This window comes from Bos mutus, chromosome 15 (genome assembly GCF_027580195.1).
Source record: "Bos mutus isolate GX-2022 chromosome 15, NWIPB_WYAK_1.1, whole genome shotgun sequence".
Lineage (NCBI taxonomy): Eukaryota > Metazoa > Chordata > Mammalia > Artiodactyla > Bovidae > Bos > Bos mutus.
Window position 1 is genome coordinate 35,326,624 of NC_091631.1, and position 26,106 is coordinate 35,352,729.

The 26,106-nt window shown below is 49.9% G+C and overlaps 1 non-coding gene across 1 annotated transcript; it reads right to left on the reverse strand.

Annotated features, from left to right (window-relative positions):
• Nucleotides 1-17,406: 17,406 nt before the first annotated feature.
• TRNAE-UUC (transfer RNA glutamic acid (anticodon UUC)) lies at nt 17,407-17,479 on the reverse strand. The gene has a single exon. It is a non-coding gene; the product is annotated as a tRNA-Glu (tRNA).
• Between the last annotated feature and the right edge of the window lie 8,627 nt (nt 17,480-26,106).

Below are 26,106 nucleotides of genomic sequence, written 5' to 3' on the forward strand. Positions count from 1 at the left end.
TAAGCAAAAGCAGAAAGACCCTGAAACAGACATATCTGTGACCAGAGGAGGAAGGAAGGGCCTGCTATGCCCACAGTTTGGAGGACAGTTGCCAAGCTGGGGCCCCTGGGATAATTCCTTTATCCTGCCAAAATTGGTGGTTTGTCAATAGATAAATGTCAGCTGAGCCTGGGTCCCCTCTGGGAGATTCTGGTCCAGCATGTGCCTGGGTGAGATGCCCATCTGTGCCCTCCACCTGAGCCAGGTGTGTGTTCCCCGTCAGCCCCACTCTGAGGTCTCAGGCAGATGATCTGGTCTTCTAATGTGAATATGAACAAAAGAAACCCTGCGTGTGTGTGTATGTGTGTATGTGCATGGGTCTGTCAGCTGTGGGGAGCCAGCAGGCTTTAGGGGACAACCTGCCCATGCTGTTGCCATGGAGGCAGACTTCTGCAGGTGAATCAGGCCAGACCCAAATGGACGGCAGCGTTAGAATGGGGGGCAGAGTTCAGGTCAGGCAACCTTTGAAATCAGGGAGGGCCTGCGGAAGGGTAATGGGGATCTAGGATTATCTTCTGACCAGCTCCCCAACCTCAGCAAAGACTTCATCCTAGCCTGGCTGTGCCTCCTCCCTGCCCTCTCTGGCACTGCAGACCAACTAACCATCAGGCCAGGAAGGCACAGGGCACAGAGAGGGCACCACCCTCCTGTCGGCCCCTCCCTCCAGTCTGGTCGGCCCTGGGTGGGAGGTTCTGGGTGGGGTCCTCTCCTCTCCAACACCAAGTGGCAGAGAGCAGATGAAGTGATGGGTTGGGCTCCACTGGGAGAAGACTTCTGTCAGTGTGTTTCCCTGACGTGCAACTGATTGTGTGCGCCAGTAAGAGTGTATCTGGGGTGTGTGCCTGTTGTGCTGGGGAGTGTGTGCACCATGGTGCCTGTTGATGAGTTTGTACATCTTTGCAGGGAAGAATGTGTCACCACCAAGAGTGGTTCTCCCCGGATGTGAATGGAAGTAGTGGCTGGAGAGGACTGATTCTGTGTGGGACTGGCCAGCTTCCTCCCTGTCTTCCCCCTCCCTCCCACCATCTTTTGCTCCTGCCTCTGGTAGGGACGATTGGGAAGTGGAGGGAAGACGGTTCCATTGCCCTTTGTCTTGGCCCAAGACTAGGCATGGTTGGGCCAGGAGCCTGCTCTGACACTGCCTTGCCTGGGCACTTTCTGCGGGGCTGGTGGGCTGTAGAAGCGCCCGCCTGACCCACCGAGCCACTACTCACCCCACTTCCCGCCCCAGGTGCCCACTTAGATCAAGGTGCAGGTGTGATCGTGGGCAGGGAGGGGAGGCGGACCCACCACCCCAGCCCCGCCCATCCCAAAGGAGTCGGAGCCGGGACCCTGCGTTCTCCACGCCTCGAGGGGCTCTGGGCAGTCCGTGGCCGCATCAATGTTGGATGAGCCAGCGCTGCCTCAGAGCGGCCTTGATACCATCTTGCTGGGTCTCACTTTTAGTGTAACTGGAGCGCCCAGGGCCCTGCCCGAGCCGGTGACTCGCGAACTTCTCTAGACGCCACCTTCGGCGATACCGGGGCCGGGGTAGGGAGGCTGGCGCAGGCTCTGGTGCTGTGTCCCGGGACGGGGACCGGGTGGGGTCCCGCCCGGCCCGCGCTCGCGGAGCTGGGGTCGGTTCCAGCCTGGCCGCTCCTAGGCCCGTGGGGCCCGGTGCTGGGTTACCCGTCCTCCCCGCTCAGGCCACCTCGCCCTCCCTGGGGTGTCATCTGTCCGGCGGCGGCGGCTGCGTGTCCTTGGGCCAGTTCAGTCCCCTCCCCCCGCCTGGCTTTGGGGGTTTGCTGCTCAGGAAGGGGCTGGAGGGGCATCAGCTAGAGGGAGAGAGATCCCCCTGGGGAAGGTGGGGGAGTAGCTGCCGCTACGGAGAGCCTCTCCCTCCAGGTGAGTGTCGAGTGCTTGGGCAGAGGGGAGAGGAGGGCAGGACTGAGATCTGGGGGTCCTGGTTGTCCAAGCGTCTCACCACCCTGACCTTCTCTACTCCAGCCCCTGCATCTTAACCCTGTGACCACCCCGGCCTCCCCCTAGGTGGCAGGGGCACAGCGAACTGGTAGTCCATTGAGCATGTGTACTTGCTGGCAGCCTTGGGGATAAGATTATTCCTGGGCCAAGTCCTGGGTGGTGGAGAGTGGACAGCCTCTCTGGTGGGCAGCAAGTTTTGACTGGTGTGCAAACTATGGACAGCGGGCTGGCAGCCTGTTTTTGTAAATAGTATGATGGAGCCCAGGGATGCCTGTTTGTTTACATATTAGCTGCGGCTGCTTTCAGTTACAGCCTCAGAGTTGCACACAGTTCGGCTTGCAAGCCTAAAGTACGTACTATCTGGCCCTTTAAGAGAAGCTTTACCTCTCTGAGCTGTCCCCCAGGGCAGGCTCTCCTTCACTCTCCACGGCTGTCTTCCTCTCCCCCTACATTTGCATCGACACACATCTGGCTCACCCCTGGCTGAGTGCTCTGCACACCTGGGAACTTTACTGTGGGGACCATTCACCTCGTGTCTCTTCACTACTTCTTTCCCTGGCAAGAGAGGAAAATAACGGGGGGCAACAGGCATTCCAGAGTCAATAGGATATTTAAGAGCTGAGGGCTGAGTGCCTGCAGCACCTGTGTCTGACCCCAAGCAGAAAGTGAGCCCTTCCTAGGCCCCAGGAGCAAGGCAAGTTAGCTGATGGTAGCACAGCTTCTCCGGGCCCCCACGTCTATCACAGCAGCCAGTTCTGGTGTGGGGGCTTCCTGTCACCTCTCCCTGTGGGCCAGGCTAGGAGCAGGTGACAGACTGAGGTCCCAGCGGTGCAGTGGGGAGACACTACTGAGTGAGCAGGTAATTAGAGGGTGCAAGTAAGCCCTAGAAGGAGTCAGGGAGCTCCAGAGAAAAGGCTCCTCCCCTGCCTGCTACCCTATGGCAGACCTGGGGCCCCTGTTCCCTCTTTTCTCTAAGCCTTGAGTCTTCAAAAACAAAACTAAGCCTTTTCCCTTGGTTCTCCTTTGCCCAATTGAGTTCAGGGGTCTGTTTTAGGGAAAGGACAGGAGCAGAGAGAAAACGCCAGGGCCTGAAAACAGAGCTGCAGTCCTGCTGCACTGCCACTAGGTGGCACCCTTGAGGTACTGGCTCCCTCTGGGGAGGGCCCTGTCTGTCCTGCCACTTGCCCTCTGTTCACCCTCCAGTTCCAGCCTCAAAGACTGTGACTATTCAGACTATTCACACATACTCTGAATCCCACTGACCCTGACCAGCTTTATCTGCCCCCTGAGGCACCGTATTGACACCTCCAGACTTTGTTCCGTTCAGTTCAGTCGCTCAGTCGTGTCTGACTCTTTGCGACCCCATGAACCACAGCACGCCAGGCCTCCCTGTCCATCACCAACTCCCAGAGTCCACCCAAACCCATGTCCATCGAGTCAGTGATGCCATCCAGCCATCTCATCCTCTGTCGTCCCCTTCTCCTCCTGTCCTCAATCTTTCCCAGCATCGGGGTCTTTCCCAATGAGTCAGCTCTTCACATCAGGTGACCAAAGTATTGGAGTTTCAGCTTCAACATCAGTCCTTCCAATGAACACCCAGGACTGATCTCCTTTAGGATGGACTGGTAGTTCAGGGCATTTCACTTGGGTTGTGGGGAGAGGCCATCAGGGACAACCTGCAGTTGTGATGATCTGACATCACCTGCCTACTTCTCCTCCTCCCCATCAGGGCAGCTTGAGGGAGGTTGATTTTTTCTCCTCTGGGCTACAGGACCTGGCACAGTGGAGGGGCAGAAGGTGTTTGGTGGGAGATGACATGCAAACAAGAGACAGTCTTGCCATAACTGTTTACCACTGTGGTATGTCTGGTGCTTCTTTAGTATCCAGCTAGCCTGCTGGGAAGGAAAAGTGTGGGGATTCAAAGGATGGGGGAATGGAGTGGGGTGGAAGGGGAGGGAGAAGGACCTGGGCATGAGTGCACCCTGGGAAGGGAGCTGGTCCCACTCTGTCCTGTGCTAGGTGGGGCCAACATTCTAGGGGTTCTCTAGATGGGCTGAGAGGTGCTGAGGAGACTCAGGCCAGGGCCAGAGAGTGCCGCTTGTATCCAGGGAGAACCAGCTTCCTGGCTCTTGCCTGGTACCGGGAGCAAGAATGAGCTTATGAGGGATGAGACAGGCTGGGGTGGGCTCTGGTGCCTGTGGCTGCCTCATCCCTCTCTCCTGGCCCTGGCTCAGCCCATTCCAAGAGCCATTCAGTCTAACAGGGAACAACTGTGTGGCCCCCCAGGGTTCCCAGACAGAGGCTTAGAGGGCTACATCGGTGTTGGGGATGACCTCCATCCACCATGCAGCTGCTTCTGACGGCTCAGGAAGATGTCAGCAGGGACCCAATCCACCCCAGGGGGATGGACAGTGCCAGTGACGTCTGAGGTCTGATTTTGTTTAGAAGCTGTGCATATTGGGTGGACGTTTCTTGGAAGAAGAGTGGGTATTTCTATTGACTGTGTCCCGCAGGATCAGTGGAGGCCAGGCCAGCACAAGGCTTGTGCTCTTGGGAAAGGGCTACTTGCAGAATACCCTAACTAAAGGGCTGACACTGACATGCAGATGCCTTTTCCCTGCCTAGAACAGGCTCCAGAGTGAGACTGGCATCGCTCACCGGGGTAATTACTGGTTTGGGTTCGATTTCCATTCAAAACAGTAATCCCAGCCTGAGCTGGTGTCAGATCTGAAGGTTGATTATTAGTAACATTTATCAACAGCCTCTCAGCTTCAGGCAATTACAGCTAATCTGCCATTCCTGCTCCCAGCCGTGCAAAACTGCCAGCCTCTTCCCGCCCGCCCCCCTCCGCTCCCCTCCCCTCCACTCCCCTTAGCAGCCAGCCTGAGAGAGGCCAAGAGATGGGGGCCACCTCCGAGTCACTGTCACCCCCAAGTGTAGGGGGCCCATGTATGTGCCTGGCATCTCTGCTCCCCAAGAGCAATCTTCATGCTGCAGACTCTTGTAAAAGCTGAATCTGGCTCTATCAGAGCTGAGAGGAATCCCTGCAGTTTAGTGAACCCATGTCTCCTAGTGACTTGTCACATGATGATGTTTTTAATAGGGTCCCTCCTCCCTTTCAGGCCCCAGACTAGGGTGAGGCAGTGAGGTCTTTACCACAGAAAATATCTTAAAGCAGTGACTTTTAAAAATCAAAAGGAATGTAAAAACATCCACAGTGAACAAAATAAAAATTTTAGTAAAGACAGAATCCAGTGACTTCCCTGGCAGTCCAGTGATTGGGATCCCAAGCTTCCACCGCGTGGGGCCTGGGTTCAATCCCTGGTTGCAGAACTAAGACTCCACAGGCCAAAGAGCCAAAAAAAAAAAAAAAGACAGGATCTAACCATGGATAGCAGGACTTGGCCTCACTTGCCTCACTCTAATTCCAGCTTTATAGGATCCTGTCTTTGTTTACAGTTGTGATATTTTATCCAGGATATTTTTGCATTCATTTTGATTTAAATATAATTTATCTTGATCACTGGGTTTGGGAGCACCTTCTTAAATTTTGGATCTCAGGTGAGTGCCTCCTTCAGCTCACCCCCGTCCTGGCCCTGCTCTCCCACTTCCTGTTGGCCCCCTCCCCGCTGCTGCCTTCAGTTCTTACTGTCCACTGCTTCAGGTAGGGGAGGTTTCAACTTATCTCTGAATGGGAGCCCCTACCATGGGCCATCCTTCCCAGTGCCCCTCCTCCACTCCATCCCTCTGGACCCCGCTTCAGCCTTCAGGCATCTCAAAGGGTACCTCGAGGTTGCCATGGTAACTGCTGTGGTAACTGCAGGACAGAACACTGCTGGTCTTGCCCCACTCCTATAATCCCTTCCAGGCAGGGCCTGCACGCCAGGCATGCAGGCGTGCCTGACAATGTCCCTGATGCATCAGTCTCAAAAGAAGTTAAAACATTGCTGGAGGTGTCTGGAGAGAATAACTCCTCCCCGGGCAGGAGTGGGTTAAGAAGGCATGTGGCTAAAGGAAGACTGTGATGACCTGTTTGTGACAGGAAAACATGGGTGCTGGCCAACCAGCCTTCTGCAGGGGGTAGATCGAATTCACTGAAGGGCTTTTGTTTTGCTGAACAGGGCCTCTGAGCCCAGGGACACTTGTCCCCACTGCCCAGCCCTCCAGCTGTGCACAGCTTGTCTAAGCGCTAAATAAATGTTTCAGAAAGATCAATGTTGAAGGGCTGGCCAGGACACCAAATTGTATCTGGACTTGAGGCGTTGTCCTGTCATGGTCCAGACCTATGCTGTCCCAGTGGGAGGTCTGAGGGTCCCGGATGAAATGCATGGGAAGCCTTCCACCCCTGCTGTTCTGCTGCAGCAGCTCCCTGCTGAGGCTCCATAGCCCTGCTGAGCTGCATGCTGTCCGGTCCCCCAGCCTGGCAGTTGGTCACCCCATGCCTGCTCTGCCACTTACTGGGCAAGTCACTCCCCCTCTGAGCCTCGGTTTCCTCTCCTGGGAAGGAATCAAGAACAGCGCCCTCCTTTCAGGGTTGTGCTCACCAGTAAAAGAGCTAATATATATAAAAGAGGTCAGAATTGGCCAAGTCCTGAGATGGATGTTCTGTGGGGCCCTGCTGGACAGAAGGAGAATCACAGGGAAGTGTGTGTCTGGGCTTAAAGGGAAGAAGTAATTGCTGACTGCAGGTGGAGGGACTGCTCTGGAAAGAATGAGCACCCTGATGCTGGCAGCACACATGGAGGTTTTATAATCCCATGTTGATCAGCTTAGCTTCCAAAGGGCTTCCGGCCCCAGGAGGTGTGACCCTTGAGGGATGCAGTCTATCCAGCCCCGAGGTTCCGTGACTGCTTTTGTCCGTCCTTCCCCAGTCCTCTCCTGGGGGGTTGTGCCGCTGGGCCCCACGGCCAGCCATAAAGTGAGAATGGCCTCCTTGGGGAAAGCTGACTTCACTTACAGTTGATAAGGTTTTTTCTGGTCCACATTCCTATGGACCAGTATATAAACCTGAGAGCTTGGGCAGAAAGGGGACCACGAGGGACGCTGTGCTTGAGAAAGTACAGCAAAGTGCAGCAAAGCCTGAGCCTCAGCTTTGAGATGCCCTTTGACTCTGGCTGCAAAGTTCCATTCTGCCCGAATCAGGACAGAAGACATCTGAAAGAAGCTCCTGGGATGTGGAGGGATGTGGTTTCTGGTTCCAGGTGTCCACATACGTATACTCACCCTCCTGGAAGTTGCTACGTGCAGCATGTCTGCACTCTACCCTTGTGCTGCCTTCCTGCATTGGCTTCGGAGCTTTGAGGCACGTGTCAAAGTGGAGAGAACAGCAGACTGAGAGGTGGGGAGCGCAGTTCTGACCCCTCCTCCCACTGAGCCATCAGTGACACAAAGGGCAGGGTATGAGATGCCTTCTCAGTTGACAATCTGTGTTCTATTCTCTGGGGGCCATTAGAGTTGATAGAATGGGCTCATCTTTGCACTTTCCTCCCGGGCCACTCACAGTCTCCCCACAAGTGTTTCTCTGTCTGTTTGGCAGACGTAGGGGCCAAGGGCTCTGGGATCCCATCAGGGTAGGGTCAGAAGTGCCTGGTTTTGCAACTAGGCATCATTTCCTGCTCAGGAATTTGAAGTTGAAGCCCCACTATTCCTAATTACTATTCTAAGCTCTCATTGAAAATCTGAGTATAATTTTTACAAGAGTGTGGCTGAGGATGGATAAGAAAGGGAACAAGTCGAGCTGACGGTGACGTGAGCAGGAGGCAAAGAGAAGCCTGGGAGCAGAGGAGGTTAGAGGGGCTGGCAGAGGAAATCAGCTTAGATTCTGCTTTGAGGCAGAACAGGGTGCTTCTGAGGGGTTTAAGCAGGGTCAGGAGGCATGATCAGATTTGCATTTAGAATGCTCACTCTGATGCCAGTTGGAGGATGGATTTGAGAGAAGTAAGTTGGAAGCAGACACCATCCTGATGCCGAGATCTGGGCAACAGATGAGGAGGCCCTACAGAGGATAGGGGTCCAGGCAAGGGGGAATGGGGAGCTGAGTGATGCTGGGTCAGTAACCTCAGAAGGGCTTGATGGTTGTCTACATTGGTCGAGGAATGTGGACAGGGAAAAGAGGAAGCAACAACAGCACCTGGGGGGCTGGATGTGTCACTCACAGAGATAGAATATATAGAACAAGTGTTCAGAGCCACAGGAAGTCCCAAGCTGTGTACCTCAGTGTGAGGTTTTGCAGGACATCCAGGGGTATGTGTCCAGAGAGCAAGTAGATGAAAGGGTCTGGAGCTTAGGAGGAGGTGCGCCCATGATGCAGGCATGGATGTTCTCTATGGCAGGGCTGTGGGACTTGAAGCCCTGTGAGGGGCTAAGATCACTCTGTACACTCTAGGTGGGGTGAGAGGACAAGAGGCTGAGGACACAGATTAGGAAACCTAGATCCCCCATCAGTTCCTCAAAGGCACACTGTGTGTGACCCCCAGCACAGGGCCTGCCACTGACCCCTAGGCCAGGGCTGACCACAGAGAGGACATCAGTGCATGTGTCTGACTGTGGTTCCCCCAGATGAGGTCTTTGTCCTTAATGTACCTGGATCTGCCAGGGTTGCCATAGTAACCACAAATGTAGGGATACATGGTCTCTGTGTTGTCATGGAAACAAACACTTGCGTGTCCCTCAGTGGCACGGCTACGGAGAACTTGAGGATTCAGTCTGCTCTGAAGGGTTTGGGAGGAGACTGTGACCAGCAGAGAGGGTTTCCATATCCTAATGAATCAGTGATGGCAGCTGTTAGCCTGACTGTTGCCACGGTGATGGAGAAAGACACCCAGGTGACTGGCTTCAGTACTGAGCTGGTGAGACAAAGCATTGCAACGGGCTTTCTGTGCAGCCTGGACAGGACCAGACCTCAAACTCACCCCACCCTCTGGCAGCCATGGGGACAAGGACCTCTTTGCTTTCTCTTTGGGTTTGCACCCTTTTGCCAAGACAGGGATTTTGTTCCCAGGAGGCACTCCCCGGCCCATGGGATCTCAGCATTCAAAGCAACACAGGAAACCTGGGCCCCTGAAACGGGGCCACCGAAGAGATCGGTAAGCTCTCAACACCCTCTCCTTTAGCCCATGGACCCCAACCCTGTGTCCACAGCACCCGCCATGACTTCCTCCCTTTGCAGTCCCAAGGCCCTCCCTTCCCCCACCACACGGGGTCCCATGGCTCTTCCCTCCCAAAATCTCAGGCTCTGGACAGGTCAATGGGGACCTTTGCGCCTCTGCTCACCCAAATCTCAGGGGAGTCCTCCACCACGGGAGTGAGGCCCCTGCTCCTGGCTGCTCCACGCTCCTGCCCTCTGCCTCCACCCGGCCCCTGTGCTCCATTCCCCTGGCTTTGGTCATTATCGCCCTCCTTCTGAGCTGCCTGCCTGCTGTCCCGGGCCCCACAGAGCCAGCACCTGCCGGAAGTCCCTCCAGCTGATCCCACTTAACTCCCACCGGAAGCAGCTGGGACTGAGGCCCTGGAGGAGGCCTTGATGAGCGCACAGTCTGGCCAGGCCAGGGGCAGGAATGACAAGGTGAGGTACAAGGCCGTGGAGTCACCCCTGCTTTTTGTCCTCAGGAGAACAACCAGGAGGAAGTACTGGAAGGAAGGAAGGGAGATCGCTCGGTGAGCTGGCAGGGGAGGAGGGAGCGCTGGCTGGGGAAAGGCCCCCACAGAAGCCTGTGCGGGGAGGGTGTGGGCAGGGGAGGGCACCTCTGCGGCCATGGACCCCATACGTGCTGGGCTACGTGCGTGGGAAATGAAGTCCGGAGGGAGGTGTGACCCCAAAGTGAAGTGTGCCCTCTCTGTGGCTGTTGCAGGCTTGGTTTGTTCCTCCTGGCCCTTCCTGTGGTCCTTTTGCCCAAGTTCAGCCTGGTGATGCTGCTGAGAGGGCCTAGAGTTCTGGGCTCCACTCCCCAGCCTGTCCTGGGTCACTTGGCCAGGCGTTCCCAGACCCACACTCTCCCTGCCCTAGGCTGCCATCCCCAAGGCCTGTCTTCATAGTCCAGAGATGGGTCTTTTCTAGGACTCCTGACCAGAGCCTCCTCTGTGCCTTACTGATGGCAGGGTCCCTGGGATATATTTCCTGGCCCAGAGGACAGGCAGGAAGAGCTGCCTATGAAGGAGGGAGCTTGCCTCATAGGTGAGACCAGATGTGGGATCCCCTTCCCAGGTGTGATGTGGCTGCCGAGGGTTCCCAGAACCTGCAGAACGCATCCAGTCTTCCAGGGACCAGGCCAGAGACATAGGGGGGCATTTGGGGCTCTGGTTTGTGCCCTCTGGGATGTTGGTCCTGAGTTTCTGAGGAGGTCTCTGGTGAGCTGTCCTCAAAGAGGAGCTCTGTGGAGAACCATGTGTCTATGGCCCTCTGTTCTTTTCTGCACATGGCCTAAAACCAGGTTGGCTTTTTAGCCTAAAGAAAATCTCCTGAAGAGAAAGATGGGAGGCAGGGGAGGAGACGTGGTGTATCCCTTGAGCCTACTTCAGAGGCTTCTGGGGAGGAGGAGGGGTGTAAGGATTGAACCCCAGGGGGCAGACTCTGCTGTATGACGCAAATGAGGCTCGAGGACTTCAGCTCATTTGTCTTCTGCAGCTGATGCAATTTGAGTGATGTGAGCTGATGAGGCCCCCTCTGGCACCCACCACCCATACACTGTCAAGGACACAAGAACCTCTGAGCTCACCCTTTGATTAACAGCAAAACAAAGGCCTCAGGGTAGGGTCACACTGCAAGTTGACAGCAGAGTCAGGATTTGAACCCAGGCGCCCTGCTCATGGCTCTTTCTCTGCAGTGCAGGCCTGGGAGCCACTTCACTGTGTAGGAGTCAAGGGGCCTGTTAGGAGTGAGTGGTCCTTTGGTTATGACCTTTCCTCCTGTGCATGGAGGCCCTGAGCTTACTGTGGGCTATATGTCCACAGTGATGCCTGGCTGGCAGGGACTCCTGGCCATACCAGGTATGACTCTTTCTGGGGTTGAGTGCCTTGCTACTTTACCCAGGACCTCCTCCCACTGCCGCTACTCTGGCTCTTCTGTGTTGAAAGGCTCTGCCAGTATCCCTTTAAAGCTGTGTTATTCAAGATGGTGCCAACAAGCATGACATTTTGCTCCCAATAGCCAGTCCTGTATGGGCTCGCGGGGTGGCGAGTAGATGGACGAGGGAGCCAGGCAGCCTCAGTAGTAAGGCTGATAATTGATGATAAAGCTTGATGGTCTAGCCGTGGAAGGACATAGCCAGAATAAAGGAATCTTGTCACAGCGTTTTTATTGCAGGTTCTCCCAGTCATCCTGGGAGCTTCCAAGTCCCCGAGGACATCCCTCCATACCCTAGCCTCGGAGTTTTTTGTTTTCCTCAACTCATTGACTGTCACCTTTACTTCTACCATTACTGGGATCTTATCATCACGTGAAACTGTTCCACCTCCAAAGTCTCAATCTCTCCGTACCTCCTAGGCATTGTCTCCCTTGGCTGCACTATATCAGTTCACAGAGACCTTCAGGCTCCTGCCTCCTAGTTTTTTCCCTGACCCTGAATCAACCCTTGTTCCTATCCAGTCTGGATGCTATGACCTTGCTTCAGCTGTTTACCAGTCACCACCTGGCCCCTTAGTCTCCCACACCGCCCCTAGAACATGGTAACTGACTGCCTTCTTTAGTCCTGACTTACAAGGAAGGGGGGCGGGTGCGAATCCCTTCATGAATGAACACTAGTCCAAACTCACGGTCCATAGCCTCACCTGAGCTCCCAGCAGTCCTCCGGCCTCGGCCACTGCAATGCCCCCTCAGCTGTTTCTAAGCTCTCACATAATCCCTCTATACCACAGTTTCCCCCCTCATTCCTAGCAGGCCACACAGGCTCTCTCTTTATAAAGAAAATCTGCCAGGAAGACATTTCTTTTCTTTTTTTTAAACTTTTTATTTCATATTGGCATATAGCTGATTAACAATGTTGTGATAATTTCAGGTGAACACAAAGGGACTCAGCCATACATATACCTGAATCCATTCTGCCTGCGTCCCACCCCACCCCCAGGAAGAAATTTGTTTAACCCCGCTCTGGGCAGCATTCCTGCATCCATTCCTATCCATGTCTCTGGCCCCCATCACACTGAGAGATGGGTGTTCCTCTTCCAGTTAGCCTCTCCACAAGAGATCTGGGGACCCTCCACCTTGCCTCTCCATCCAAGTTCCCCGCTCTGTTGCTTATTCCTTCTCTCCTCTGCATCTTCATTGGCCCCACTCCTCTCCTGGCTCCTTCATTTGTAACTCAGTTAAGAAATGAAACAAGTACTTTGACTTTATAGCCTCTTCTCTCTCCTGCCCTCTCAGCCAAGCCTATTAAAATCAAAGTCAGTGTTTATTATCTCCACTTCCCCACCTGCTGCTGATTAATCTGCTACAACCTGGCTTCTGCCCCCATTTCACCACCGGAGCTTCTCATCCTGTGTCTCCAGTGGGTCTTGCTGTAAATCCCCCTGAAGCCTTTCCATGCCTAGTTGACCTCTCAGCTGCATTTGATAGAACGGAACGTGCTCTGCCTTTAGAAGCTCTCTTCCTTGCATGCCATGACCACACACTCTCCTTTTCTGCCTGCCATCCTGATAAATATTTCTCAGTTTTCTTCATGAGATTTCCTTCTGTTCATCCTGGAAATGCTGATGTGGTCCAGGAGTCTGTCCTGGTCTCTTTTCTCCCATAAACTTGTTCCTGGTGGTCTCATGGATTACCCTGGCTTCAGCCTCATCTCTCACTGATGACTAGAGCTGCTCTTCACACCTTTCTCCTTAATTTTACTTTTTCGTTCTATAAGTTTTTGCTTCATGTGTATTGAAGCTTTCTTTATAGGTACATAAACATTTAAGATTGCTATGTCCTCTCAAGAACTTAACCCCTTCATCAGTAAGAAATGTCCTTCTTTATCGATGGCAGTACTTGTTCTGAAGTTCCATTGGTCTGATGCTAATCTAGTCACCCCAGCTTTCTGTTGACTAGTGTTTGCATGGTGTATCATTTTCCATCCTTTTACTTTTAACCCTCTGACTTTAAAGCGGTTTTTTTTTTAGGAATTACATCATTGTGTCATTTTTGTCCAGTCTGACAAATCTGACTTTTTAATTGGAATATTTAGAACATTTACATTCACTGTTACCATAATATGGTTGAATTTAAATCCACCGTCTTGCTCTCAGTGTTCTATTTGTCACACTTGTTCTTTTTTCTTCTCCTACTTTCTTTGAGATTGGATGTCTCTCATGATTCAATTTTATCTCTATTCTTAGCTTATTAGTTGTAACACGTTTTTGTTCGTTTTTCTTAGTGGTTGCTCTGTTGTTGTCCAGTCACTCAGTCTTGTCTGACTCTTTGCAACCCCATGGACTGCAGCACGCCAGACCTCCCTGTCCTCTGTCTCCCGGAGTTTCTCACACTTGTGTTCATTGAGTCAGTGATGCTATCCAACCATCTCATCCTCTGTCTCCCCCTTCTCCTCCTGACTTCAGTCTTTCCCAGCATCAGGGGCTTTTCCAGTGAGTTGGCTCTTTGCGTCAGGTGGCCAAAGTATTGGAGTTTCAACTTCAGCACCAATGAATTCGAATGAGTATTCAGGGTGGATCTCCTTTAGGATTGACTGGTTTGATCTCTTGCTATCCAAGAGACTCTCAGGAGTCTTCTCCAGCACCACAATTTGAAAGCATCAGTTCTTCAGTGCTCAGCCTTCCTTTATGGTCCAACTCTCACATCCCTAAGTGGCTACTGGAAAAAGCTTAACTTTGATTAAACTGACCTTTGTCGGCAAAGTGATATCTCGCTTTTTAATATCCTGTCTAGGTTTGTCGTAGCTTTCCTTCAAAGGAGAAAGCTTTCTCTAGAGTTTACAATATACACCTTATACTTGTCATAAGTGAAGTGAAGTCGCTCAGTCGTGTCCGACTCTTTGTGACCCCATGGACTGTAGCCTACCAGGCTCCTCCGTCCATGGGATTTTCTAGGCAAGGGTACTGGAGTGGGTTGCCATTGCCTTCTTTTGTCATAGTCTACCTTAAAATGTTACAGTACTCCATGAATATCATAAGAAACTTGCTACAGTATACTTTAGGTCCCCTTTCTTGTCTTTTGGGCTGTTGTTGTCATGCATTTTGCTTTTACTTATAAACCCAACTATCAGTTTATTATATTTGCTTTAAACAGTGAATTATCTTTAAAAAACAACTTCTGGGGGATATAACTTACATACCGTATAATTCACCTGTTTATAGTGTACAATTCAATGTGTTTTAAGTTGTGCAACCAACACTACAATCAATTTTAGAACATTTCCGTTTACCCCATCTCCCCAGAAAACTCATGCCCATTAGTAGTCGTTCCTCTTCCCTCTAGCCACACACAACTAGCCTTGCACAACTAGCCTTTCCCCTAGCCTTGCACAACTGCTGATTTACCTTCTGTCTTTGTAGATTTGCCTATTGCGGATATTTCATATAAATGGAATCATAAGTGGCCTTTTGTGACTGGCTTCTTTCAAACATATCACAATGTGTTCAAGGTTCATCCGTGTCGTATCATGTCTCAATACTGCATTTCTTTTCATTGCCAAATGCTATTCTGTTATCTGGATTTACTACATTTGTTTATCCATTCATTGGTTGATGGACATTCACATTTTTCCACTTTTTAGCTATTATGAATGATGCTGCTGTGAATATTTGCAGACATGCTTCATTTCTCTTGGGTGCATGCCTAGAAGTAGAACTTCTGGAAGAAGTAGAACTTCCACCTTTTGAGCAACTGCCAGGCTATTTTCCAAAGTGGCTGGACCAATTCACATTTCCACCAGCAGTGTATGTATAAGAGATCTAGTTTCTCCACTTTCTTGCCAATACATATTTTAGCTGTGGTATTGACTAAATAATCATCCTAGTGAGTCTAAAGTGGTATCTCATTGTGGTTTTGACTTACCTCTCCCTAATGACTAATAATGAGTGATAATGTGCCCATAGGCCATTTGTGTGTCTTCCTTGGAAAAATGCCTATTAAAATCCTTTGCTCATTTCTAAATGGACTATTTGTCTTGTTACTGAGTTGTAAACCTTTTTGCATTTTAGATGAAAATCCTTAATCAGATAATGATTTGCAAATATTTTATGTCATTCTTCGGGTTGCTTTTCACTTTATTAATGGTGCCTTTACAACACAAAAGTTTTGAATTTTGATGAAGTCTAATTTATCTGTTGTTTTGTTGTTGCTTGTGCTTTTGGCGTCATATCTAATTGCTTAATATAAGGTCACAAAGATTTATGTTTTCCTCTGAGAATTTTATAGTTTTAGCTCTTACACTAAGGTCTTTCATTAATTTTGAGTTAGTTTTTGTATATAGTGTGTGGTAGAGGGGTTCCAGGTTTTTCTCATTTTGAATATTTAGTTTTTCCCAGTATCATGTGCTGAAAAACACTAATTTTTCTCCTATTGAGCAGTCTTGGCATCCTTGCCAAAAATCAACTGACTGTAAATGTGAGTTTATTTCTGGACTCTCAGTTCTACTGTGTTGATTTATGAGTCTGACCTTATACAGTCTCGATTACTGTGGTTTCATAGTAAGTTTTGAAATTAGGAAGTATGAGCTCTCCAAATTTGTCTTTTTTCAAAATTGTTTTGGCTCTGTGCTGGCTCCCTTGAATTTCTATATGAACTTTAGGACCAGCTTGTTAATTTCTGCAAAGAAACCACCTGGTATTTTGATTGGAGATTGTGTTGAATCTGTAGGTCAATTTGAGGAGTATTGCTATCTTAACAACATTGAATCTTCTGATCCATAAACACAGGATATCTTTTAATTTATTTAGGTCTTCTTTAATTTCTTTGAAAGAAGTTTGTGGTTTTCAATGAACAATCTATACTTGTTTTTAAAAAATTCATTCTTAAGTATTTTTTGATGCTTTTGTACATTGAGTTATTCTTAATTTCATTTTTTGGATTGTTCACTGTAAGTGTATAGAAGTGTTACAAATTTTGTATATTGGTCTTATATCCTGCAAGGTTGCTGAACTTGTTTATTACTTCTAATGGTTTTTAGTAGATCCCTTAGATTTTCTTTATACAAAGTCACGTCATCTATAATAGAGATAATTTTACTTCTTCCTTTCTAATCTGGAGCCTTTATTTCATTTTCTTGCCTATTCATCTTGGCTAGAACCTCCAGTACAGTGTTGAATAGATTTGTTTTGATCCTATTGGGAATGTATTCAGCCTTTTACTTTTATGTATGATGTTAGTTTTGGGTTTTTATAAGATGCTCCTGTTCAGATTGAGGAAATCCTCTGCCATTTTTTTCTTTCTGCCATTTTTGTCTTTGTTCCTATTTGCACCTGTCCTGCCACCCCATCCATTTTTCTGGCTGCTTTTAGGATTTTCTCTTTATCCTTGGCTTTCAACAGTTTGATTATGAAGTATCTTGGTATACTCTTTTTCATGTTCTGCTTGAGGTCTTACTACCATGCCGTGTAACTCTGCATCTGTATTCTTGCAGTGAGAACCCCATTAAGTGTATAATTTTGCCTATGATTGATATTTAAATAATTGGATAATTTCTTATCTCCTCTTTGACTCTGGCTTATTTTGCTGTTTATTTGTGAGCTTCATCTGTGTTAAAAATGTATTTTGTTGCTAAGTCACTTCAGTCGTGTCCGACTCTTCGACCCTATAGACGGCAGCCCACCAGGCTCCCCCGTCCCTGGGATTCTCCAGGCAAGAACACTGGAGTGGGTTGCCATTTCCTTCTCCAGTGCATGAAAGTGAAAAGTGAAAGGGAAGTCGCTCAGTCGTGTCCGACTCTTCGTGACCCCATGGACTGTAGCCCACCAGGCTCCTCCGTCCGTGGGATTTTCCAGGCAAGAGTACTGGAGTGGGGTGCCATCGCCTTCTCTAGTAGTTCATTTATTGCTTCTGTATAGTATTTGTGTGACTGTAGCACGGTTTATATGTCCATTTTAATGTTGATGGCATTTAGGGAGTTGAAAGCGTTTGGCAACTGTGACTAGTGCTGTTATGAACTTCTTGTACCTTTCTCTTGCCGCACGTGTGTTTGCACGTCTGTGAAGTATGTACCTAGGCGTGGAATTGCTGAGTTTTACATTCAGCTCTAGCAGATACTGCCCAAGTTTTCCAAAATGGCGCTACAAATGCACCTTTGCCAGCAGTATATGAGTTCTGCTTGTGCCACATCCTCACCAAATCTGTCTTTTAGTTTAGCCATCCCAGTGAGTGCATAGTGTGTGACATTGGGGTTTTCCTTTGCATTTCCTTGGTGAATACTGAAGTTGAGCATCTTTTCCTTCATGGTTTTTGGTTTTGGGGGCTGCAACATGCAGCTTATGGGATCTTAATTCCCTGACCAGGGGTTGAATCTGGGCCCATAGCAATGAAAGCACTGTGTCCTAACCACTGGACCATCAGGGAATCCCCACCCTTCATGTATTTCTTTTTAATCTTTTACCCTGTGTTCACCTCTGGCAACCCTTAGTTCATTTAAAAAGAAAAACAGAAAAAGATAGACACCCCAAACCATAAAACAAAAGAAAAATCTGATAAAGTTAAATAAAAACCAGAGTAAAGTACTATGTTGTTTTCCCCTTCAGTGAAGTCTGTCAATTAAAAATAAACGCTGTCTGACTTTCAGACCTTAAAGGAAATATATGCTTTGCTGTTGTTACATCTCTTAGCTCTTTCTTCCTGTGCTTCTCTCAACCACTTAATTTTCACTTGCTTTACTGGCAGCATTTGCATCTTTGGGAGTGGGGGATGCAATTTTATAAACTTTGCACTAATATTCTTCAAAGAAAAGCTATTGTGACAAAGGAGAAACTTAAATTCAGGCTGAGAGAGGGAAGCCTTGCCTAGCCAATGCCCAGAACAAGTTACTGTCATTCCCCTGGGAACAGTAGAAGCTTTGCAGAGTGAAGTAGAAGTCAAATTGTGGACACAGCAGAGCAAATTCTAGAAATAAGGTTGTTTTGTGCTGCTATGCAGAAATTGTTTGTTAATTGAAAAATGGATTTAAGTTTTCTTTAGATGCTTTAGGGGGAAAAATCTTCCTGGGCATTATCTGAAAAAATATACAGATTGAATTTATCCACAAGACAATTATATATGTTCGTGTGTGCAGATATCCTTTTCACAAAGTTGTGTAGACTAACATCTAAAGTTTTCTTGTAGCATGTCTTCCCATATCATTTAACACTTAAAACTTTTAGTGTCTCTAAAATAGCTTTTTTAATGGACTTACTGAAATTTATTTAATCACTCTATTTTGGTTATTTCAATAGTTTCTAAATTCTCAATGATGAACGTCCTTATTGTAAATTTCCATGCTCACTTAGATTACTTTCTTAGAATAGCTTCAGAGAAGCGAAATTAATGGCTCAGAAGAGTGAATGTCTTTAACGGTCTCTGATACATGAGTGTGAGACATTTCTTATGGAAAGAGCATCATTCAGAAATATATGACAATAGATGACACGCCACCCCTTGGATGTCCACCAGCTTTGCACTTGCTTCAGTCACAGTGTCTCTTGCCATATGAGAAGACTGCTGTTTCAAACCTTATAAAATCTGTTTGGCTTCTGGATTTAGGAACTTGCTTAGAGCAGCTCCTCTACTCTCTACACATGATTAGAACACTATTGTCTAATATTTTTTCCTTGTAGAAATGTTTTCCTTTTTACATAAACCTTAATCCATCTGTTATTTGTTTTTATGTCTGATATGAAGTAGGGATACACTATTTTCCCCCAGATAGCAAGTTGAACTCTAAACCATTTGGCAAATAGTGCAACATTTATTCAGTCTTTTGAAAGGCCATCTTTATCATAAACCAATTTCCTCTACAGACGTGGGTCTCTTTCCACACTGCATCAGTCTGTTTGGTCATTCTCTAGCCAGTATCATTATTTTGGTTATTTCAGAGTTTTAGTACAGTTTGAGAACTGGTATGACAAGTCCCTTCTTATTCTTGTTCTTTTATAAATTTTTCTTGGATATCTTGGGGATATTGGCTTATTTTTTCCAGTTGACTTTTGGGATATATTTGTTCAATTAAAAAAATTCGACTGCATTTGTGATTAGAATGGCATCAAACCTATATATTCATTTGTAGACATGAATACCAAAATTATAATACCAGACAGGAACAGAGGATTCATCTCCTTAAATCAGGAGTGTTTGTATAGGTAAGATTTCTTGTGTTTTTTTAGAATTTTAGTATGTTTTCATGTATATGTGAGACATTTCTTATGAAGTTTTCATGGATATGTGAATAGGCTAGAATCTCTTGTTTTATATTTATAACTAGATGTTTCTGATATGTAAGATAATTATGTAAGTCAGTGTGTCAGAACTGGAGTAGGTGTGTCAGAACTGAAGGATCAGGGTGTAGCCTCATCCTCACTGAGCCCAGGGGACCCTGAGGCCTGAGGGGTAGGGTCTTGCCTCTGGTCATAAGGTGAATCTGGAGCCCAGGAGTAGATTCCCAGTCTGTGTCCCCTAGAAACCTCCTAAGTTAGATGGAGAGAAGGGCTCATTGTAACTCAGTAATCAGGGAGCCAACTACTGTTGCCATGGAAACCTAGAGGCTTCTTCTGGGAGGACCAGGATGTAGAGTCTAGAGAGAACAGACTGCATTAGGATGGGACCAGTCTAGGGTGTGTGTGTGTGCGTGTGTGCGTGTGTGTGTGTGTGTGTGTGTGTGTGTGTATGTATGAGAGAGAGGGGTGGGGAGAGAGAAAGGGAGGGAAACACTTTTTAAAGAGAGAGGTACCCACTTCATCATTGTCTACTAAGGTCTGGTGCCGTACTCTAGGTTGACACTGGGTGGTGCTGTAAGAAGGGGTGTCCAAGGCTGCTCTTAGAATGAGCTGGAAGCACTCTAGGCAGAAGTGCTAGCATCTACCCATCATAGGACCTGGAGTCCAGCTGGCATCTGCTGGACACTGGTTCTTCCTCCCTCAAGGCCCAAAGGGAGGCCCCCACCCAGGCCACACAGACCCTGGGATGATGACAGAAGAGACTGACCTCTCACCCCAAGACTCATCTCCATTGATAATGGGCCAGGTGGCAAGGACAGTGCAGGAGTTCACAGGGTATGGTCAGGAGGAGTGGACAGGGCCTGACCTTCAGATGGAGCTCAGGGTTGGGACAGCCAAGGCCAGCATGTGATTCTTTCACAGCCTCAGTCTGGCAAGACTCAGGAAGGGGAGGCCCGTGAGTCCTGTGAGCATCTGTGGAGTTTGTAGCTGGGAGTCCTTACTCCCCTGCTCGCCTTGCCGCCTGCTCCTGCCCACCTGGGTCCTGAGCCTCCTGCCTTCTGATCCCTCCCCGCCAGCCCAGGAGAGCCTGAGCCCAGAACTAACTGCCCCTGAGCAAGGGCCACAGGCCCCAGGGAGGCTTTCCCTAGGCAGGCACGGGATGAGTTTCTGGAAGCAGGCGGGGTGTCTTCATTTGGGAGGTGGGGTGCTGGGGAGAGAGGAGGGAGGTGGGCTGCTACAGCCACCCGTGGTGCCCAAGGCTGGGTCTAAAGGACCCAGAAGTGTTGAGCGAGCAGCGCTTGTCCATCCCTTCCCTGTCCCACCTCATCCCTGTGCCCCAAGGAGGCCTGACCTCCAGGAATGGAGCTGTGATCCCAGGGAGGCTCCCTCCAGCTTTCCCACCCCTTGATGTCAGGGTCACCCTCATGATTGATCCAGGAGGTGGGCTTAGAGTTCTGGCAGGGGTTGGGGGGAGTCTCCTGCCTTGAAATGTGGGGGTGATATGAGGATGCCTGAAGTATGAGCTCTGTGTGTGGGGTGGCCGGTGTAAGTGCCTGTGCTAAGTGATCATGAAAAGAGATGAGGCAGGTGATGGTGTACATGTGTGCATGGTGTGTGTGTGTGTGTGTGTGTGCGGTGGGGAAGGAAGTGTGTGTGGTGTGTCTGGAACAGTGGAGGTATGTGATGAGCTGGTATGGTATCCATTGATGTGTGAAATGCCTTGAGTGGGAAGCTGACAGGTCTTTGTTGGAGGGTATGCGCGTATGAAGTACGTGAAGGAATTTCAAGTACATATGCGTGTGTGGGTATTGTGTGTGACAGTTGGGTGTATGGATAGTGTGAAATAGAGCTGGAGGCAAAGTATGTTTGTGGAGTGTCCGAGGTGGCGTGTGGGAGGCAGCTGTACACGTGTGAGCCTGACTGTGCCAGAAGAGCTGGCATGTTAGTATATGTGGCTTGGGAGGGGAAGGGCCACATGTGGATCCAAATTGCACGCATGCATGGTGTGTCCGTTAGTGTGTGTCGGAGGAGTAACGAAAATGAACTAGCATGTGAGAATGCGGAGAGTGCGTGAAGAAGGGACAGGCATTGGTGGCCATGGTCTTCCTTCTCCAAGTTGAGGAACCTGAAGCTCAGTAGGGAAATAAGCATGGCCCTATGCCTAGCAGCTCACAACCCAGACTATTGAGGGTTGAGAGGAGACTGGCCCCTCTGGTGGCCTGGTGCTGGTGGGTTATGGCCGGTCATGTTCAGTCCCTTAGGGTTATTGTCCTGGAGCTGGCTCCCACACTCCATGAGGATCAATTGTGCAATAAAGAAAAAGTTTTGTAAGCCAGCTGCTAAATATAGCTGTTGTTGCTAAGTCCCTTCAGTCGTGTCCGACTCTGTGTGACCCCATAGACGGCAGCCCACCAGGCCCCCCCATCCCTGGGATTCTCCAGGCAAGAACACTGGAGTGGGTTGCCATTTCCTTCTCCAATGCATGAAAGTGAAAAGTGAAAGGGAAGTCGCTCAGTCGTGTCCGACTCTTCGAGACCCCATGGACTGCAGCCCACCAGGCTCCTCCGTCCGTGGGATTTTCCAGGCAAGAGTACTGGAGTGGGGTGCCATTGCCTTCTCCGAATATAGCTGTTATTGAAACTTAAATAATATAAATGTAAAGTTAAATTATGTTTTTTAAAAAAAGGTGATAAATACACAAAACTCCCCACTTTGTAAGTTTTTTTCCAACGCTGGACTGCATCTTCAGTCCAGCCACTCTTACGGCTGGTCTTGTTGTGAGGCACTGCCTTGCATCTGTTCCTCACTCCACATTCAATCATGTCTCAGAATGCAAGTATTCCTTCCCCAGAAGTCAACAGATGCTACAAGTTAAGACTTGATTTTTGCTTTTGTTGATGGTCTAGACTTCAGAAAGGGACGGAAAACAGTTTTATGAATGCAGATCAGATTTTCAAGTTTGAAATGTCTGTGGCTGCTTCATTGTCAACAGCACTAACTATTGAACAATTTTTTTTTAAGAATTCAAAAACTGTTTACCAATTCAGCAAAGAAGCCACTCAAATCACTGGTGAATGGCTGACGTTTTGACACGTCTTTGTTGTTTCACTTTCATCTTACTTTTTAAACAAAATCATCAACCAACATGTGCATCAGAACTATACCATCTGCCACTGTAATCATAGGTTGGCTCCAGCTAAAGGGGAAAGCAGAAATCAATGAATGCGAACACAGGTATACCTGTGGCGGATTCATTTTGATATTTGGCAAAACTAATACAATATTGTAAAGTTTAAAAATAAAATTAAATTAAAAAAAAAGAAATCAATGAATGCATTAATTTGGGGGACAGTCAACTGGCTATATGGAATTTTTATTTTTAAATTATGTGCTGTACATCCTTTATATCAGCAAAATTTATGATAAACTTATGTATGTAGGCATGCAGACATTTTCTGGAGAGCCGGGTGTTAAGCATCACTGGAGCTCTCAGTAGGTCCTACCCCCTCCACACACGTCTCCCTTATGGCACACGGGATGAGGGGAAGAGTGCAGGTGCAACCTCAGAGACACTGGGAGCTGCTTCTCAGATTTCCAGACAAGCTGGAGCAGCTCACCAGCTCAGCTGTGACCTCCTCCTGCTCCTGGGCTTTGGGGCTCACCTGGTAGCCCCATTTATTTAGCAATAGCTACCCAAGCCCCTTCTCTGCCAGGTGCTGGGCATTCCCAAGGAAGAGGAGGACATGGTCCCTGCCTACATGGAACTTACAGCCCAGAGGAGGAGACACCCAGTCCCAGCCAGCCACCCCCTTGAGAGCATAGGGCAGAAAGGAGACCCCTTACCCAGCTGGAGAAGGAGGGAAGCCGGGACAAGAGCAGCTGGCCTGATACAGACGCTTCTCAGTACTGGGTGCATAGTACCCATGGGCTCTCTGTTAAACAAGCAGAGACTCTTTCAGTAGGTCTGGGCAATCTGGTGCCCAGGAGTCTGCAGTGTGCTTGGGTGTGGCATGACCCTCAGGCTACACTTGGAGAAGTCTTGATCTGGGGAGAGAAGAGGGTGCATGCAGAGGCAGAGGGATGAGAAAGATGAAGTCATGCTGGGAAATCTGGAATGAGACTTGATGGGGGCAGAGGAGGGGAGAGGGGGCTGGAGCAAAGTGGAGGTGGGCCAGCCTGGAGGGGAGGGCGGGGAGAAGCAGGAGGCAGAGGGAGCCGCTCACATAGCCTCACAAGGGGTTTGGATTCTGTCCTGTGGAATGAGGGGCTGTTGAAAGATCCTGGTTAGCAGAGAGGCGACGTGCTCAGGTTGACTTTGGAAAAGTATGGTGCCCTTAGAGCTGGCAGGACTGGAGGTCCTGGATTCTGGAAGGAGGCTGGAGTCACGTGAGGCCTAAACCCAGAAAGAAGCGTGGGGGACAGAGGAGAGGGACCTATAGGAGGGCCTTGAAGGTTGAACTCACAGGGCTAGGTGAAAGACAGATGAGTTAGGGTGGCATCTGGGTGTTTGGGGGTGAATGGGTAGATGGCAGGGCCATTCATGGTGCCAGAAAACACAGGAGGAGGAGCAGGTCTGGAGTGAGATGAATTCAGTTTTGAACCTGGAGAGCTGGGGTGCTTCTGGAGGGACCCCAAGACACTTGGAGCTCAGGGGAACCTGCAGGATATAGATTTGGAGCCCCAGAAGGTAGATGGGGGCCTGGGGTGGGATTGGAGAGGTTCCCTGGGAGAACACACAATGAGAAGAGCCTCAGAACAGGTCCAGAACAGAACAGATCCAGTCCTGAAGGGCCAGGAGCTCAGGTGCCTGACTTGGCCTTATTTCTGGAAGAGGTGGCCCAGACTCCGGTCCCTCCATTCAAGAGAGCCAGAGAGGGGGCTGGAGGAGGCTAGAGTAGTTCAGAACCATGGGCGGGCAGCTGCCTTCCACAAGAGCAGGAGGTCACAGCACTTAGGAGTCTCAGGGTCTCAGTTCTAGCTCCAGTCCTGGTTCTGCTGCCAACTTGCTGTATGACCTTTGACAAATCACTACCCACTCTGGGCCTCAGCTTCTTTATTTGAAAGTGGGAAGGTTGGACCAGACCAGTGGTTTTCACATGACATTTGAAGCCCCAGAGTCACCCAGAAACTAACTCTAGGGCATCCTTGGAGTGGGAGGGAGAGGCTGAGGGTGAGGCACTCCAGCCCCTGGCCTCCCCCAGCTTCGTCCAGAGCCACCAGAGCTTTTATAGTTTCCGTGTTGGTTTCCACCTAGAACCACTGGGTCAGAGAATCCCAAGTCTGTGAAGCCTTATCCACACAGACACTGTGGAGACTGAAGGGTAATAAAACACGATGAGGAAACGAAATAGCCTCACTCAGATACTGTGTGAGCCTTGATACCTGTTTTCCCATGTAGCGCAATCGTGGTCATGCCCATGCTTACCCAAGACTCTGCGTGGCTGTGGGCAATTTCAGCAGCTCAGCTTGCTCCCTCCTCCTGGCTGGTGGGTCACCAGCCTCAACCATCAGTGCCCCACCTCCATGGGGGTCTGTGTGACACCAGCCCTTCCCCACAGCTTCTGCGGACAACACAGTGTGAGGTTGGTTGTGAAGCGCCAAAGGGATTCTCTGAACAGGATGGAGAACACTTGGGTTCTTCCTAAAGTCTGGTCTCCATGATGATGCCCACTGAGTGCTGGAGACCTCCACTGGTTAAGACTTCCCCACCTCACCCAGCTGTCCCCCAATACCCCTCAAAGCTAGGCACTGTCAGCAAACTGGAGGGAGGCTGGGCCTAGACCTGTGTGCAGGAGGGAGATGAGTGGAGACAGGAGCAGAAATGGCCTTAACAGTGCCCCCTAGGGAAAACCCAGACCCTTCAAACCTGTTTGCGCTCACAGCCCAAGAAGCCCATGCCTGGCTTCCCTCTCTCCAGGCAGGGCCCCTGAGCTGTGGAAGGCCCCTGCCCACACCCTGGCTCTGGGATCCTGCCATGAGGTGGTCATCTGGGAGGGGCCAGCATTCATGCCTGTTTGCCCCTTGTTTCTTCAGCCCAAGTTCATGGCCCAGCATGTACCACCCTCCCATTGCTGGGAAGGTGGTACTGCCCCTGCCCCTACCTCCTAGGGCATCCAGATGGCCCAGACCAGGACACATTGGACCCCAGGATCCCAGGCTTGAAGGCTGTGCCTTTGGGGAGTTCCAGGGTCCCCAGGTCTCTTGCTACCTTGGGAACAGTTTGGAGGGAGAGCTCAGCAGAAGTGGCCTCCTCCCTGTCACCCTCTCAGTGTCCTAGCTAGGGCTCAGAAGCTTGCTCCAGGACCCCTGGGATGAGCTCCCCACCCCTCCCTTTTCCCTCCCCTGCTTTCTCGGTTCCCAGGACCATGGAGGCCACTTCAGCAGTTGTCATTTGGCAGGGTGATTGGATGGAGGTGGGGTGACGACTCTTGGTGTTTCTGACAACAGGCTGGGGGACTCAAGCACCAATGTGAAGCTGAAGAGAGTCGTGGAGACAGGGGGCAGTGAGACCGAGTCTGCCCAGGCCACGCCCGTGGCCGGGGTGTGGCCCTGGGCCTGGGGAGGGTCACTGTTTGAGAGGAGGACGCAGCTTTATAAAATGACTCCGTAAGTATGGACTGGGTGGGTGGGGCCGTAGGCCCCTCTGCCCCACCCTGGGATGTGGGAGTGGACCAGGAGCAGCTGCAGCTGCTATGGGGCAACCCAGATAGCTGGGGGGCTGCCAGTGTCAGGGATGTGCAATGCTGGGGCCAAGGCAGGGGGTGGGGAACTAGTCTGTGGACA